Here is a 16,744-nt window from a genome sequence, read left to right as displayed (position 1 = left end):
ATCAGTTGTTTTGTTTCAAAGCATGTCACTCTGGAGATTTTAGAGAGTTTGTCTTCAGAACAGATTAGAGTTGGTGATAAGGTCTCAAAAAGCTCAATGTCTTAAAAATCTCCCTATTTTTGGCAAACTTATCTTCGCAGCTTCTGAGATCAAATCCCTGGTGAAGCCAATCCTTGAAAACTAAGCAGAGACATGAAATTTAATCAAGTCACATACAAAACAGAGCAAAAAACCCTGCTTGCATACATATCAAGCTTTTCTGCTTAATCTAATTTATAGTGTTTTGCAATTAACAGGCCAATGTTCATCAGCTGATAAATAATTAACAGCTGTTGTTGTTTCTAGGGCATGACGTAAAAGGCTCACATAGGACAAAAACTAGCTCAAGTTGTTTGCCAAAACTCTGACCAAACACACATTTGTAGCTCACAAAAACAAATTTCTTTGAGAAAATTGCTCAGTGACATCTCTAAGGGAGTCCTCTTCATGGGGACGTATTCATGTGCTCTTGTCTTTGGCCAGGTATTAGCAGCTTCTCCTTTTTACTGGCATTATTCAGACAAATCAGGGAGTAGCAGAAAAACAAGCTTTCTGTGTTTCACCTTCAAGCCACTGGTATCTATAGTTTTCCTGCTATTGCAGACAGGATTCTTTGATCTCTGTTCAAAAGCCTCAAATCTGGGAGAAGTGAGATCTCACTTCTTTGGTGAGACACAACCACTCCTGGCGGACCTGAACAAATGTAGTGGTCTAGTTTTTACTCATCTAAAACAAACTAAACATTGACTTTCTGTTAACTCTGGCTATAAATGGGAGACACAAAGAACAGATCACTTGGGAATACTCTTCGTATGCTGTTCGCTGACTCTCTTGCAGGAGCTCACAACTTTTATTTGCTTACTTGCATATGCTTTGAGTGAAGGTGGGGTCTGCATGAGCCATGAATTCCAATGAGAGGAGTATCTACAACTGAATTCTAACTGAAGCTGTGCTGAGGGTCGTCTTCTGAAGTTTTTCTCATGTATTTAATTTAATGCTATGTGTTCATCAAGCAATTACAAGCACTCTTGACTGGATGGGATGACTTCTATTTACAGCACACACGGTCATCTATGATTAAACCAGTTTCTACCATGTCTACACAAATGCTATTGTAGACAGCTGAGGATAGATGGGATGTATTTGTGGCAGTGCATTTCACTGAGGAGGTTTTCTGTAACATCTTGTGCTATTTGAAGTTTCCAAAGCGTTGAAGGCCTTATACCCGGGTATATTGGCTTGCTGTAAAACAACCAAGTGACTAAAGTGTGAAGACTTTAAGGCCAGGTCAGTATCTGCCAGCACAGGATGCAGCCTTCCAGCCAACTGGAGGTGGCTGCAGGTGTTAATCACTGCTATGTGAGAGCTGAATGTGCTTGTGGATTCTTCACCTGTTTTTGAAATATGGCCTCAATCACAACTGTGTTCCTTAGCCATATAGCTTTCCTAATTCTCTCCTGCACATACTGACATCTGTCTCAGTTGAGTTCAGCTTCACCTGCCTGTTGTGTGTGTCTCAGCTTATCTTGTCTCAGCATTGGTACCTCATCCTGGTATTGGCATGACTGTGTAAGTTGAAAAATAGAGATGCATGTTTTCTGTGCTTTGCCAGCACAGAGAACACTTACACTTGCTTGCACGTAAATACTGAAAGAGCTGGAGGAGTGTCTTGGCTGATTTGATACCCCAGGGTAAAGATACAGGCTCAGACTTTGCTCTGGACTCATGTTGCCTCTTGCAGGTGAGACTGTCAGTGTGCAGTATAAGGAATGATATATAAATGCAGTGAGACCTCGAAGGATCTTCCTTCTCTCCATTTCCAGGAGAGGACCTCAAGCTTTTGGCAGCAGAGCTGATTCAGCTCTGGGTCTGGTGTGAGTCCAATTTGTGCTAGGCTTTCTGTGTCACACCTTGACTATTTGTTCAGCCCAGAGAAAAGAGGCTGAGTGGTGGCCCTACAGCTCCTCATGGCAGCCCTATAGCTCTTAATCACAGCCTGCCAATCCTCACAGGGAGCAGAGGAGCAGCGTTGAGCTCTGCTCTCTGGTGACAGACAGAACCCATGGGAACCTCAAGGAGCTGCATCACACTTCCCCAAAGCTGGATTGTGCATCACATTGCGAGAGCAGAGCTCTGTCTTTGAGGAAGGACAGATTTAAAAGAAGGAAGCTTTCCACCCCAAAAGAGTGTGTCCCATCCTGCTGGCAGTGGGGTCCCACTGCTCTTCCCAAACATTCCCCATCCCCCTGGTGCACACAGAGGCTCTCCAGCTCACCCAGCAAAGGAAGCGCTGTGCCTTTAACCACCCTCCCCATGACGGGTACACACTTTTCTGCTTATTCTGAGCTGACAGGTTTAACATGTCACCGGGTAAATCCGCCTGCGTGGTCACCGGAGAGAGGCACCTCTGGCAAAAGTTCAGAAGTCAGTGTTTTGGAAAGATTGGTTTGACCAGCTCTCAAGCGAGAGCAAATCCCAGACCAAGTGCAGGCAAATCTTCTACGACATTTAACCGCTGTTGTGCTGTAGTGTGCTGATATCCTTTTAAAGTGGAGGGGACTTTTTGTCATGTTTAAATCCCCAAATTCTATTTATTGTTTCTTTTCTGCTCTGTGGGCAGGGGGGACCTGGGCTGGAAACAGTTTGTTTTGACTCAGTTCCAACTAGTTGATTAGCTTGCCTATGTTTCTGGCCCCAAAATACAGGATACACCAGCAATTCTGGATGTTGCTTTGATACCCCGACTTCTGTAAAATATGGCATTGCAGTAAGGACAAATATTCCCTTATTGCCTTTTCAGGGTGTTTTATTAATCCAAGGCATTAAATTTACAGCATGTTGCTTTGAAAAACTGCCAATTCACGAACTTTTTCTCATCCTCTCATACTCACTTTCAAGAGAAACAATCTCTTTAAAAAAAAAAAAAAAAGGCAAGAAAAAAGAGCAAGCAAATAGTTAATAGTAAGTGGTGCCCAAATTACATATTTCTTAAACTCGTGGCCTACTTTACTAATCAGTTGTCATAAGATGTCAGATGGGGACCCATCACTGAAGAATTGCAGAATGCAGCCAGTGAAGCAACTAATTAGTTGGACAGTGGCATGAAGGTGTGTGTCCCAGAAGAGCTGAAATGATCAGAGCAGGTGAAGAAAGTTTGGTCAGAGCTGTATCCCCATAGCATAAAGCCCAACCGTTGGCTGAATCACTGTGATGCTGAGGGTGAGGGCAGCGTGGGTCCTCCAAGGGGACTTTGTGCTGCGTGGGACCGCAGTACTGCTGTTTTCAGAAAGAAGCACAAGTCAGCTGCATGCTTGAAGGAACATGACCTGAGACGTGCAGGGGCTGGAATAGCTGAGCAGCTTCTGGGTTTCAGCTGGGAGGGCTGTAGCTGGCTGTCTTGCTCACGGGTGGCTTGTTACTCTGCCTTGGCTCTCTGGCCACAGCAAGAACCAGCACTGGCTGTTCCCTTCAGGACCAGATGTACCTGAGCAGGTGAGTGATGTAGAGGATCCGGCAGCACCTGAAAAGGAAGCAGGAAGGGCCCCTCAGACCTCTGGGACAAATGTGAGAGCCTCTGTTGGGAGCTACAAGATATCAAAACTTATCAACTTCTATAGTTCACACATATACTCTTTTAATGCAGTTTAAATGGTGTTTTGTAAGTGCTGCGTGACTTTCTTCCCCTCATACCAACCCTATAGAGCGGCACCAGAAGGGTGTAGTGGCAAAACAAATCCTCCCAAGAGCAAACCCCTCACCATGCAGGACCTAAGAGAGGCTCAGCCTTGGATGCCAGCTTCCCTCTCATCAACAGTCACCTGTTTTCACAGCAGAGGTGAGGATCATCCTCTCTGAGCACGTGGAAAACTCCAAACCAGGTATTTGACTTGAGATCCTTAGTGCAATGACTCTGGTAAGAAAATCTCCACCTTTGGTGCTTTGATTTTCCAGTTGTTGCTGCACACAGGTCCTAGCTGAGAAACCAGACCCTTGGATGGAGGATGAAGTTCATCCCACAATGTGGCTGAATGGCACAGGCTGGCAGGTCACCCCACAGGACGCTTGGACAGGTAGCACACACCATACAGCACTGGCAGGAACACACTCAGCAAACCCACGTAAATGCTGTCTGAAGGTGTAAAAGTAAAAGGGCAGCGGTTCTTTTGATCCTGCTGAGTTCAGGCAAGATGCTTGCTCAAGGGACAGATTCTTGGTTCCAAAAAAGCTGCTTCGACCTTTGAGCTGCCAAATTCCTTCCCCCATTACCTCCCATCTTTCTCTCCAGTATAGCACAGCCACTCTGAGTCATTGTTTATCTAATTTAATTAACATTTGCCAGTGCCTGCAACCTAAAACACTGTCTTAAAACATTTGCTTGAAAAGCCTCCTTGTCCCAGAGCTGTCATTTTTTAGCATGATGGATAATGGATAGAAATAATTATCCTGAACAAGGTTAGACAGCTAAAATGATTTGAGTTTCAAGGAATTAGTAAGCTTAGCTAAACATCTTATTTTTCAAGACATATTAATAATAAAAACACAGTGATGACCATAATGTAAAATCTGCCTTCTGCTAAAACTTGCACTGTTTCTTTCAGGTAGTTCTGCCCACAGCGCCTTTGCTGAGGGTGGTTTATATCAGCACATGATCTGATGCATCACAAATCCCTATATTGAAAGGATTTTGGTAACTCTGTGTTCCAAGAAAAATGCTTACAGGGCTGTGAGTGCTGGTTTTCAGTTCAGCCCATCTGAGTGGGAGGGCAATGCATACATGGCACTACAGAGCAGGTTAAGATCATATCCATCAGCCACAAGTGTCTCCTCTTCCAGTATGTCAGCAGCCCAGGTGGGTTACAGAGATAACTGTCTGTCTGAGGATTCAGTCCTACTGCACAGGGTGGCTACAGCCCCTCGTGGGCTGTCTAGACCTACTCAGTCCATGGCTACCTGTCCTAAAGCCACATCACTTGCAACAGCCCTGGAAAAAGCCAGAAGAAATTAGAGGGCAGAGACTTCATGCAAATGGAGTGAGTTTCTTCAGGTTTGCAAAGGTTTAACTGAGGGCAGAATTGGGCTTGCTGCCTCTGCATTGTTTCCCCAGCCCATAATTTTGCGGAAAACTTAAGTTTTAAATTAATCACTGACCTTTAGCTTTGAAGCAAAACAGAACTTCTGCATGAAATTGCCAAAAATGAGAGTAACAATTTGTAATTGCTTCATTTTGCTCCTAGAAACGCAGGTGCAGCTGGGCCTCCAAGGTGCTCAGCATAGCAGGAGAGCGGGCTGTTCTCCAGGGAGCACTGATCCAAGGCAATAAGGCAAACAAAGGGAGCACAGAGAATACAGGCACTTAGTGGAGGACTGACAAGTGGCACACAATGGGACACAGAAGGCACTCACTCCCTGCCCTGTGCATTGCATCATGACACCTTGCAAATAACAGACGTCTTCCATACAATGGGATACCCAGACCTGGAGGTGTTACATGGAGCAGTGAGCCACATCCTGATGTCCATGGACTACAGTGAGTGGTGCTGGTGGAAGAGCAGAGCCAGCAGTTCTCTGCCCATGGGCATAGTTGGGAGTAGAGCAGTCTGAGGGCAGAAAAGCACCAAAATGGTGAATATTTCTACTTCTTTATTGTTATTTTTTTTAATCTCATTTGCCCAGTTTTGCATTTTTGGGGGCCTTTAGGCAAATTCAGTAAAAATCTTCATCAAAAACAGGATCCCATTTCTCCGCTGAAAGTGGATGAAAATTTCCTCTGCAAGGATGGAGAATTTGCAGACTCACTTAGTAAAGCCCAAAAGTTTCCCTTCAATCCTCACTTTTTATGCTTCTAAATTTGTTTTTTAAAGATCTCTGCATCAGTGTCGAACGATTTAAAATTCCTCTGGCAAAGTACAGTTTTATTGCTCCAGTGCTAGCATAAAGCTGAATGGGTGGCTGTATTTCATGCAAGGAGCTGTGGGAGAGTGCAGCTTGCAAATGGCAATAGAGCTCAGAAATTGAACTCTAGCCTTTCTGTTCTGCGCTCTTTTTATTATTAAGTCACAGAATAAGTAAAATGTTACAGGGACACTTTAAATCTGCACTTGTTTGTACAGCGTCCAATGAATATGTGATGGGGAAAGAAGATGAAATATGTGGGGATGCTGGAAGTAAGGAGAAGATTTGGGCGTTGAAGGATCAGGAATGGGAAATTACGGTGTAGAGCAAAACCCATAATGATGGCCTGGTGAGCTCTCTGGCTGTGGGGCACCTTTGGGGCAGGTGCCCTTTGTCTGGTGGCTCAGGGGATGGGAGGAGGCAGCAATAGCCAGGAGCTGCCTCCAGTGCAGTGAAAACTGTGTTGTTTTAAATCTGAAGATCCCTTTGTGTTCTGATACATATTTTGTTGGGTTTTTTCCCCCAGACTTGAAATAAAGTGGTAGAGGATTGATTTGCACAAAACTTCATCCTGTGCCCATGAAAATGTTGGGACAGCTGGCAAAGACAGGTGAGAGTGTGGAGCTATCATTTGTACAGGCATCGAGGTAGGACCTGAAATACGCTGGGGTGAAAGATGCCTGCAGGCTACCGTTAACACCTCCTAATGATAAGAAGACCAAATGTCTGGCTGATGCGTCTAAATTAGACTAATGAGGCTTTGTTTTGAAAGGCCAAGAAGTTTCAGCTAGCTCAGGTTCACTTGCAGGACTGCAGCTTAGTGCAGGTGGCTTCTGGTACAACAGTAATATCGCTGTGTTTCATTCTGGCTCTTTGAGCTGTCGTTTTAAGAAGCCATATATATCCTGAACACAGCTCTGAAGTCAGATTCATACATCCTGTGCTCCTGTACACAGGTTGGGCTGTGGGAAGGCTCCTCTCCGTGAAAAGCAGATCCCTGGGGAGCTTGCTTTTCCAGCACTTATACCCACCTGCTGCTTTGTCCTGGCCTTACAAATGTCCTTTGATTGCCCAGGTGGGAGGAGATGTACATCCCTCTGCCAAAAGTGCTGAAAAGGAGTGGAAAGGTCTGACCCCACTGCTGTACTTTTGAGCCTTGTTTTCAATGTATTTCAAATTTCACAAATTCATTATAACTACTTTTTGCCCTGCTACCTTGAGAAAATAGCACCAAGTTACATATGATTGCCTGAGCATTTTTACATGCAATAGCTCGAATAATGTGGCACTTTAAGGAGCTATTGCCTGTGCTTTTCCTTGCCCCAAATGAGGAGCAAATGACAAGCGAGTTGCCAGTTTCTGGTGTTGCAAAAACTCAGTTTTTGGTTTTTGTATGTCAGAGATGGATGGGTTGGAAATGTTACGTAGATGGAAGAAATCAGCAGTGCAGAGAGTCCCAAGAGAAAGAGATGTCCCCCACAGAGGCAGCTGTTTCTCTACCATGAAAGTGAGTTGGGTGAAGTGGGATTTGGATGGGGCACCCAGTCTGGGCAGTGGCTTAAGATACAGTGATGAAAAGATGACATATAGAGGCACTAAGGCTGGAGTCTACAGTGTAGAGGGAAACATGCCATGGATGAAATCCTGCTGCTTAAGAAGCATTAGCAGGCACTCAGTTATCATCAGGGGACTTTAGCTTTTGTGGCATCCAAGATAGTTGCAGCTGTGAATTCAGATGGTGGCTGGAGAGGAGCAATAAGGAAACCACATCCAAGGGGCAGAGGAAGCCCCTGGTACACCAGAGGTGCCCGTCCTTGACCTGTCCTGCTGAGCAAGAGCGAGCCAGCTCTACCCTGTGGCCAATAATCAGAAATAGGGAGAAATAAATCACAGTGTTCTGTGGGTATCTGCTCCATGGGTTCTCCTTTCAGTAGCATGGTTGGGTTTTGATGCAATTTGTTTCTTGTGCTTGTGGACGTGTAATGTTAGGCAGAGCTTTCATTATTGGGGAGCCACAAATGAGAGATGAATAATATGGTTAGGTGCCAATGTTAGCATTGGCCCTGAATAACGATCGTGTCAGTAACCTGCATTAATTGCTCATAGCAAAAACGGTGGGTTGGTTTTCCCTAGTTATTGTAATTACAGAGTGAGTCCAGTGGAAACAGCAGCAAAGTATAATTCACGTATGAGTAAGTATAATTATGTTGTTACTTGTTTTATAGTTAACGAGACATTGTTGGATATATATATATATATATATGCAATTTATATGTCACCATTGTGTGCTAGGTGGCTGGGAGAAGCCTGGCTTTGTGGTATGAGTAGCTACATCTTCCCCTAGTGATGGAGGTGTGACAGCCTCTGTTCATCCTTCTGGTTGGAGGGAGTGATGCTTTGTCTCCTGTCATTTGGTCCTTGGTGCTCTGGATAGTTCTTGGCATGCATCCTCCCTTCTATTGGCCTCTGCGTCTTCCTACCCCATGTTAAGGTGGCTGAAACATTTCTGGTAGTCCAGTGGAGTTTGTTAGCCAAACACTTTTTTTTGCAGCTGGATCCAGGTCTTGGCTGTGAGCTGAGCAGGAGGCAGTTCCCATAGACACACAAGGCTACTTTGAGGCTATCAGAGTTTTGGCTCTCAGAGCCTGATGTAGAGTTGGACTGGATGACCTTTAAAGGTCCCTTCCAACTCAACTCAGCTTCTGTGCAAATCCAGAGTGTTGCTGGTCCTCAAAGAACTGCTCCACTGCTTTATCAGGGTGGGTGTGATAGGACACTGCCACTGTGCCTGCTGTGTTTTCAGTGATTTTCAAGGGGCAGTTGACTTCTCCTAATTTTAAAATGTATTTCTATGGAAACTGTGAGGCTAGAAGAAAGATCTGAAAAAGTTTAGTACAACATTTAAGAGCAGCCAAGAGAATGGCAATAGATTGACATGCGATAGTGTGTGGGATGCTTAAGTATCTCAAATGGTGGACATACAGGCGGAGGTGAAGAGTGGCCGGGCACTGGCACAGGCTGCCCAGGGAGGTGGTGGAGTCACCGTCCCTGGAGGTGTTCACCACCTGTGGGGATGTGGCACTGAGGGACACAGTCAGTGGGCACAGAGGGTTGGGTTGGTGGTCGGACCTGGTCGTGTTAGCGGTCCTTTCCAACCATAATAATTCTATGAAGGTGATGGCAGGTGAAATGTAGAATACAGCCAGCCAGCCTGTGTGCCCATGGTGCCACAGCCACCTGTCCTGCAGTGCCCGTGACCATGGGCAGATTCTGATGCTGGAAAGCAGTTTGGACAAACTGGAATCAGGGAATCGAAATGGGATGAGATGTTCTCAGCTGAGTATGTTTGCCTTCCACACAGAATCTGTATTCACTCTAAGCTGTTGTAGTGAGTGCTTTGTTTTCTCTTCTGTGCAGGTCAGATTGTCTGGGGAAATATTCCAGAGGCTCAAAAGCATTTCTGTCCATTGGTAATTACAGCAAATCTCTCTGGTTCCTTTCAATATCCAGCATTGCCCACTGCAGAGAGCATTCAGTGCTTCTTCCAGCAGGTCCCTCAGAGCAGAGGGTGTTCTTGCCCAGCAGAACCTCTCCCTGGAGGGAAATTCCAGCACGTGGAGGAGCAAAGCTTGCACAGCTCCCTTGGTGCAAAGTGCAGCGTGCCCTTGTCTGGGCGCAGAGGTCGGCAGTGGTGCAGCAGTGCCTGCATGGAGGCTATTTCCGACTCCCATAAAAATCTTTATGTCTCTGTGATCAGGATTCAGTAATGCAAATTTGCTGTGTCAAAAGAAGATGCCTCTGTAAATGAATTAGTACGAGAAGAACTTCTTAAATAAGAAGTGCTGACTCTGCACTCTCCCCTGTGCCCTCGCTTTTAAAATTGAAGTCTGGGTTTGCTGCTTGCTATGATCTATATTTAGATACTTGTAAATGAAGTTTTGCAGTCACATGGCTGCATTCTTTTACGGCTTCACGAAGCTGCTTTTTTTCACATTACGGAGATTTATACTTTTGCGTTTACATATTGCAGGTGTTTCCATAAAAACTCGGGACAGCCACATTAAGGAAGATGGCCTGAAAGAAAATCATGCAAATTATACCAAGCACACCTAAAAACACTGTCCTGGGGCAAGACAGTGAGCTCACAGCAGGAACGAGGGAGCTGCAGACAGGTGAGATTAATGGATGTAGAGCTTTCGGGAGCACCTCCTCCAAGCAGAGTGGAGTCGTAAGAGGGGACAGCATCCCTTTTGGGGTGTATCTGTCTTGTGTGGTGCAAGCCCCCAGCAGAATATTTCAGACTGCCTGAGAGTGCTGCAGTGCTGAGCTCATGCTATGTAAATGTCTGATGAATTATGTGCTGTACACACTGCACACAAATCCTGTCCCAACCAGCCCTGGAAGAGGAGATCACATTCTTGCTGGTGTGTCCTCTGCTCCAGGAAACTTGCCAGGAGGTCACGCCATAATTCATGCTCTGCTGATGCTTTGTAAAAGTTGCAGCCTGTGCTGTGGCTGCTGTGCTGCTGACCCCAGCATCCATGTCCCCCCTTTGATCCCGGTGACTGACTCCATCCCCCTGCCTGGTCACAGAGAACCTGGTGTGTTCACTGCCCCTTCAGCTGGCACCCATCAGCTCAGCAGCAGATCAGGGCTCTCTGTTTTCAGGCTTCCCTGAGCTGGCTCAGCCCCTGCTCTGCCCTCCTGCCCGCAATAGCCTGCAGCTCAATAAAAAAAAGTAAGGTGATAATTAATAGGGTTTCTCCTTAACGAAAAAACCCATTCAACCAATCTGAAGAACCTGTTTCCAATAAGCAGTAACGATCTAAAGCTTATCAGCACTTAAATTAAGCTGTTTCAGGACTTGCCATGAAGCAGTACTGTTGCATCTTCCAGGATACAGGGCATGAGAACCAGGAGGTTTCCTAAGGTGAAAAGGTAGACTGATGGTATAGGAAGACGAGGAAATTCAAAATATACTAAAATAGGCCAAGGTGGAGTGGTAGATGTGGGGCAGAAGGGTGAAAAAGAGTTTGGTTGCAGAGGTTTCCTACCAGCTCCATACAGGAGTATCCCCAAACAAATCCTGTCCTTGAGAGTGGCCGAGGCGAGGTGCAGAGTGGGGCAGGAGGGCAGGTGGGGGTACAAGCTGCTCGCCTGGTAGTGCTGCTCTCGGTTTTGAAGGTTTCTGCTGCCTTGGAGGTTCATTTGGGGGACCGAAATCTCCAGTCTGTGTGACCCAAGTGTGGGTCAAGAGTGACACCCTGTGGACAAGTTCTTCTTTTCCTCATCTCCTCCAGGATTTCTCTACGGCTGCTGTACTTTATTTATTCACCTCCCTTATTCACCTTGGGGGCTTTCTTGCCCCCCAGCCTCCCTACTTGCACACCTTTGTTTGCACCCTGCTCATGCAGGGGTTGTTCCTGCTGCAAGCTCTGCCAGCCTCAGACAGTGCAGAGTGAGCAATGTTTCTCACTGCTGAAAAGTGAGGAGATGAAGGGAAAAATCCCCCAGTCCCCACTTGGTTCCATGTTGTTGTTTTTACTTTTAAATTTATTTTTCCCTATTCTGTAGTTGGTACTGTTGGATACAGTTGGTCTGTACACCTCTGAGCCCAGCTGGCCCTCCTGGCCCCCATTGGTGCCTCTGCTTTCTCTCAGTGTTTCAGCTAACCCTGGCTCCTCTGCCATGCAGCTCATCAGCTGGAGCGCAGTGTGCTCCCAGGGCTCGTAAATCGAGCTGCTGCTTTCAACATTTGGCAAGCATGAAGCCCAGGCTGTCTGTTGCCCTGGGAGAGAATCTGCGTGGGCTTCCCTGCAGTCACCCCATGCCCTGGGTGAGGATTCCTGTCAGAGCAGAAGAATTCATCTAAAGTAAAATACAATTCAGAAACTACTTCTCCTCTGGTCACCATAAAGAACCCTTCCCAATCCCAGGCCTGCTGTGGTTGGACCACACTTGTCCCAGTGTTCTTGTATCCTCCCCAGGGAGCAAAACCTTGTATCCCAGAACAGGCTGATTGACACCAGCTGACAACCTGGCCATGCTGCTTCCAAAAAAAACGAAAACAAAAAACCTAACAAAGGCACTGTTCTATTTTAAGCTGCAAATAATTCAGTTTTATATTGGTGAGAAATTCCTCATCACTCATTTAATTATGTGGGCCTAAAAGAAACCATAAGGTTTTGGCACAGCTGTGTGCTGGGAGTGGGAAAGAGGGGGGTGTCAGAGCCCTTCCAGAAGCTTTTGTCCTTTCTTACCCATGGTGGTTTCACCCTGCCAAATGAACACGGACTTATATATATCCAATAGCTACGGCTGGCTGGAGATTCCTTAATACCTGCAAAAAAAGGTGAATATAAAGGCAGTATTTTCTTTTTCCAATGATGTTTATATGTTGTTGTTAACTCTGCTTTAGCTGGTGTCATTCAGAGCTTTCAGAAAACATAGCTTCAGCAGCAGCAACTACCATATGCTTTTGCTGACAGGAGATTCAGGGTTTGCCTGGACAGTAGGTATTTTCTCTGCCTTTTCCATAGTATTCAAAAACTCAAAGAGGAGGAGGTCTCATAGAGCAAAAAAATCATTAGTGCTGTTTTTTGGCAACTGAGGCCTTAGCATAGCATCATAGAATCCTTAGAGTTGGAAGGGACCTCTGAAGGCCATCTAGTCCAGCACCCCTGCAAAACCATGCACCCTTGCCAGATTAAGAGCTGTATAGTTGTTGTCTTTTAGTCCAGTCACTGGGACTTTGTAGAACAATATTAGGTCAGAGTTAACAGAGCTCTGGGGATGAGTTGTTATTCTAACCACTCTCATGTCCCACCAAGTGTTGTGTCCCATCCTTTCAGATTAGGAGGATGCACCCTAGCAGTCATTTGAAACAGTCAGAAGGTACACAAGAAAAGAAAAAAAAAAGCTTCAAAACAGATTTGCATTGTCCCTGGCACTTGCCAGGCAAGAGTGGGCAGGTGATTGGGTTGAACTCAAATAAGCAAACAGCAATATAAAGGTTCTGGCAATGGAAACTGGAGGTGAGAGACCTCAATGTGAGCATGAGAAAGCTGTGCATCATCTCCAAGAGTGGCAAATCTGAAATTCCTTTTCTTTCAGGAGCAAAGATTGTGCTGTGCTGGGATGCGTTTCAAATGGTTCCTGACTCAGACCCTGCTCTGCTTGCAGAAAGGTGCCTTCATGTCTCCGCTTGCTTTTACATGGTGGGAGGATGCAGCTGTGTGCTACGGAGCAGGTGACATATTTCACCCCAGAGATGGCTGCAATTTGCAGGAAATCTATTGCTTGTAATCTTCATAATTGCATCGGATGTTCTTGCTAAAGATGTGCAGCCCTGGGTCAGCCTCACAACGAGGGCCTCGAGGGGAGCTTCGCAGTCATGCAGGGGCTCAGATATGACAGCTATTGGCAGAGCTAGAAAGAGAGTCAGACCATAATGGTCCATTTTGGAATTTAAATTTGGTGGATTTGAGGTAAGTAACGTAACCGAGCTGCCTGGTTTTCAAAGGATGGTTTACTTCTTTGGAAAGTACAGTGTGTTTTTGGAAAGCGTACAGGCATCTTTCAGGATGAAGGCCTCTGTGCAACAATCAAGTTTTTACCTTTTAATTAACAAAGCTTCATAAAGAATTTCAATTCAGAATTACTAAACAAAGAAACTATACAAGCCCCAGATGATATCTAAACAGTTTCCAAAAGACATTAAAAAAGAGAAAAATACCAGGCCACATGTTTTTTCTTACGTCTCTTGAGCCCATTTATTCCAGACATCTGACATGCAATTCAAATTTCCAATAGTTTTAGGTAACCATGTCCAATTTAGAAACCGCAGCCTTCAGCTAAGCCTACCTACCTACAAATCAGTCTAGAAAACCAGAGCACTTGCTGATACTATGCATTTTCAGATTTGCAGAGCTTTGTTATGTGTGTGCCATGTATACTTGAGTTTTCTGGCTCCGTGCAATCCATTTAGATGTATTTCATAGACCTGTAGTCAGTGGTCACAGTTGGATAAATTATAGTTCCTAATGGAGGGCTTGTTTGTGCTCTCAGAGAGTAAAACCGCTATAAAATTGATCTCCTCTTTTGAGCTGCCTTTGACGGGGTTTGTCGTATGGCAGTTTAGATGAGATGGAAGTGACGGGCTCCCTGTGGATGGAGGACTAATGAACTTTATTTCTGGCTTGGAGACTAGGATTGAATTCTTAACTTCCCTGCGCCTGAGCTTTCTTATCTCAAAAGTGGAGACTAAATAATGTCTTCATGGCAGACAAAAGCAAACTTCAGAGGAAATCTGAAGTTTGGGTATGGGTCCTGCCATGTGCCCTTCCCTAATTCCCTACAGCAAACAGCTGGGTGATTATTTCAGGGCATTAGAGATGAGGCAGGGAAGGCATGAGGCACAAGAGCTGCATTAGGCACTGGTTTCCACTTCAACCTGATCAACATCACCTGGAGAGGTTCCTGCAGAGGTCATGGTCAAACATCCACTCTTTCAGGGCCCTCAGGAAATACTACAAGGCCAGGTGTTACTTCCCAGAAAGTTCAGCTGAACAAAAATTATGGAGCAGTTTCTCTGCTGCTAAACCCCAAACTCAGCAGAGACTTTGTCAGCCTTGAACAGTGAATCTTATTCGGCTGGGAAGTGGCCATCACTTCATCCTGTAATCTTTCATTCATCTCATCTATTTTAATCTTTCCAGTTCTCTTTCCAGTGGGAGCTCTCATAGGCAGTCACAAACCCTGCTACTGAGGGAAAAATAGGATTTGAAACAAATTTGTCACTGTTAATTTCTTTCAAGTTGTTTCATGAGTCAGAGGATGCAGCTCTCGGTGGTGAAACATCTGTTCATCTGCAGCACAAAGACAGCCTCTGACACAGTGACTGGGAAGAGGCCAAGAGTGGAGTTGGGCTCTGGTAAGGAGAGGGGACTGAGAGGGCTAAGGGGAGAGCTGGAAAAGTCACCTGATCATTCTGATACCTCCCAATAGTTTTATCTGGGCATTCCCCCCAGTCTCCTGCTTGTGGATGTGACATGAGCAGAGGCAATAGCTTTTCTTAAAAATAATCATAGAATCATAGAATGGCCTGGGTTGAAAAGGACCACAGTGACCATCCAATTTCAACCCTGCTGCTTTGTGCAGGGTCACCAACCAGCAGACCAGGCTGCCCAGAGCCACATCCAGCCTGGCCTTGAATGCCCGCAGGGATGGGGCATCCACAGCCTCCTTGGGCAACCTGTTCCAGTGCATCACCACCCTCTGTGTGAAAAACTTCCTCCTAACATCTAACCAAAATCTCCCCTGTCTCAGTTTAAAACCGTTCCCCCTTGTTGCATAAAATAAAACAAAGCAGAGAATGGAGGAAAGAAAGGCTTTCCCATGTCATGGCTGCTTTCAGGAAGGCTGTGGACCAGCCAGCTAGCCAAGGGCATGTGGAAAGAAGGGCGATTTTGATGACCTTGGGAACTAGCAGCGCCAATTACCACTCATTGACTCCACTGACACCCAGACTCATTGACTGGGTGGGAGCTGTGCTGATTTTCATTAGCAGGCCCTTAAAGGCATGGTCTGCAGAATTAAATGCATTCTGAGCAGGCAACAAGTGGCCAGATTGTGGCTGGAGAGCAGGAACACAGCAGCATGCTGTTTTGCTGTATATGCAAGGACTGAGAAGTAAAAAGAGAAATGCTGAGTCTGCTAAGAACTGTTCAGATACTTGTGGGTGCTTGGAGAAACTGACTTACAATTATGAGGCCATTCTCTCTGCTGGCAAATTAACAACTTAGGAAAAGTTACAACATGGGAGAAAAAGAAAATGAAAAAAAAGACATGAAAATTCTGCTAATGAAACAGAACAATGAAAATCAAAGCTAAAGATGGAAGAAACTGAGTGGGCCCCATCCAATTCATTCCCTGCTAGGCTGGATTTCTGCCTATAGTAATTTATGCCATAGCCTTAGAAGTGAAAACAGATTTCATTTACTACTGAACACTACTACTCTGTGCAGACAGAGTTCATGGCCTTGCAGCGTTTCTGAGGAGGTACTGTGGGATTATTACTCCCACTTTGTAGATGGGCGAGGTAATGCCACACGAATTCTTTAATTTAGGCTCTGGTGATGGGAAAGCTGAATTAGGACAGGGGTTCCTGAGGGCCGTCCCCTTGTCTCCTGCTGTCACGTTTCCTGGCCACCTTGAAAAGCATGAAGATTGCAGAACTACGATTAAAACTGGTGTCTGTGTGCACGAAGCACTGCTTGAAGGTCATTCCCTCTGCAGGGTTTTGTCATTCAGTGGTATGACGGGATAGTCAGGTGGAAGATACTCCTCTGATAGATGGAAATCAACTTTCAGCTTTAATTATATCTTAAGACAAAAGAATACTCAAAGTTCGGGCTTGCTTTTCCTTTCCACTAATTTTACAAGCATCAAAGTAGAGCCCAAAGAATGTTGTCTTCTACCCTCTAGGACTGGGATGGTGTTGGTAAGCCTCTGCTCGCTCACAGCATCACCTCTGCCACAGTCACAAACTTTCCCCTGGGAGCTGAGCCTTGAGCAACACACACATTCTGTTGCACAAATGGCAAAAAGCAGGTAAAATTAGCATTTGGAGGAAAGTTCTTGTGGAAAAAAACTATATGTTCCCTTAGAGCCAAATGAAAAAAAAAAAAAAAAAGAAAAAAAAAAGCTCTCAAACCCAAGCTTGCAGAGTCTGCTGTAATTTATGATATACCATATGAATCTAACTATAGAACTTCATTTAAAAATTTTATAAAGACTGTAAATCTACAGTGAA

At 45.3% G+C, this 16,744-nt stretch overlaps 1 protein-coding gene across 2 annotated transcripts in view; it reads left to right on the top strand.

The window, feature by feature from the left end:
- Positions 1–16,477, top strand: part of LOC107317780 (FRAS1-related extracellular matrix protein 1-like) — a 44,565-nt gene extending 28,088 nt beyond the window's left edge. Inside the window, exons 13-18 of one of the 2 annotated variants that reach the window (XM_085511886.1) lie at positions 3,741–3,917; positions 4,007–4,109; positions 5,274–5,566; positions 6,458–6,541; positions 9,962–10,103; positions 13,045–15,701. The gene's annotated coding sequence lies outside the window, so the exon portion shown is untranslated. Of the gene's footprint in view, positions 1–3,740; positions 3,918–4,006; positions 4,110–5,273; positions 5,567–6,457; positions 6,542–9,961; positions 10,104–13,044 lie in introns of both variants that reach the window. The other variant, XM_085511887.1, reaches the window with a different exon arrangement.
- Positions 16,478–16,744: the final 267 nt, after the last annotated feature.

The sequence above is a fragment of the Coturnix japonica genome, chromosome 11, assembly GCF_054131305.1.
Source record: "Coturnix japonica strain WE chromosome 11, WE-NBRP24, whole genome shotgun sequence".
NCBI lineage: Eukaryota > Metazoa > Chordata > Aves > Galliformes > Phasianidae > Coturnix > Coturnix japonica.
Note: the sequence above shows the minus strand (reverse complement) of the source record. Positions and strands in the feature narration are given on the sequence as shown.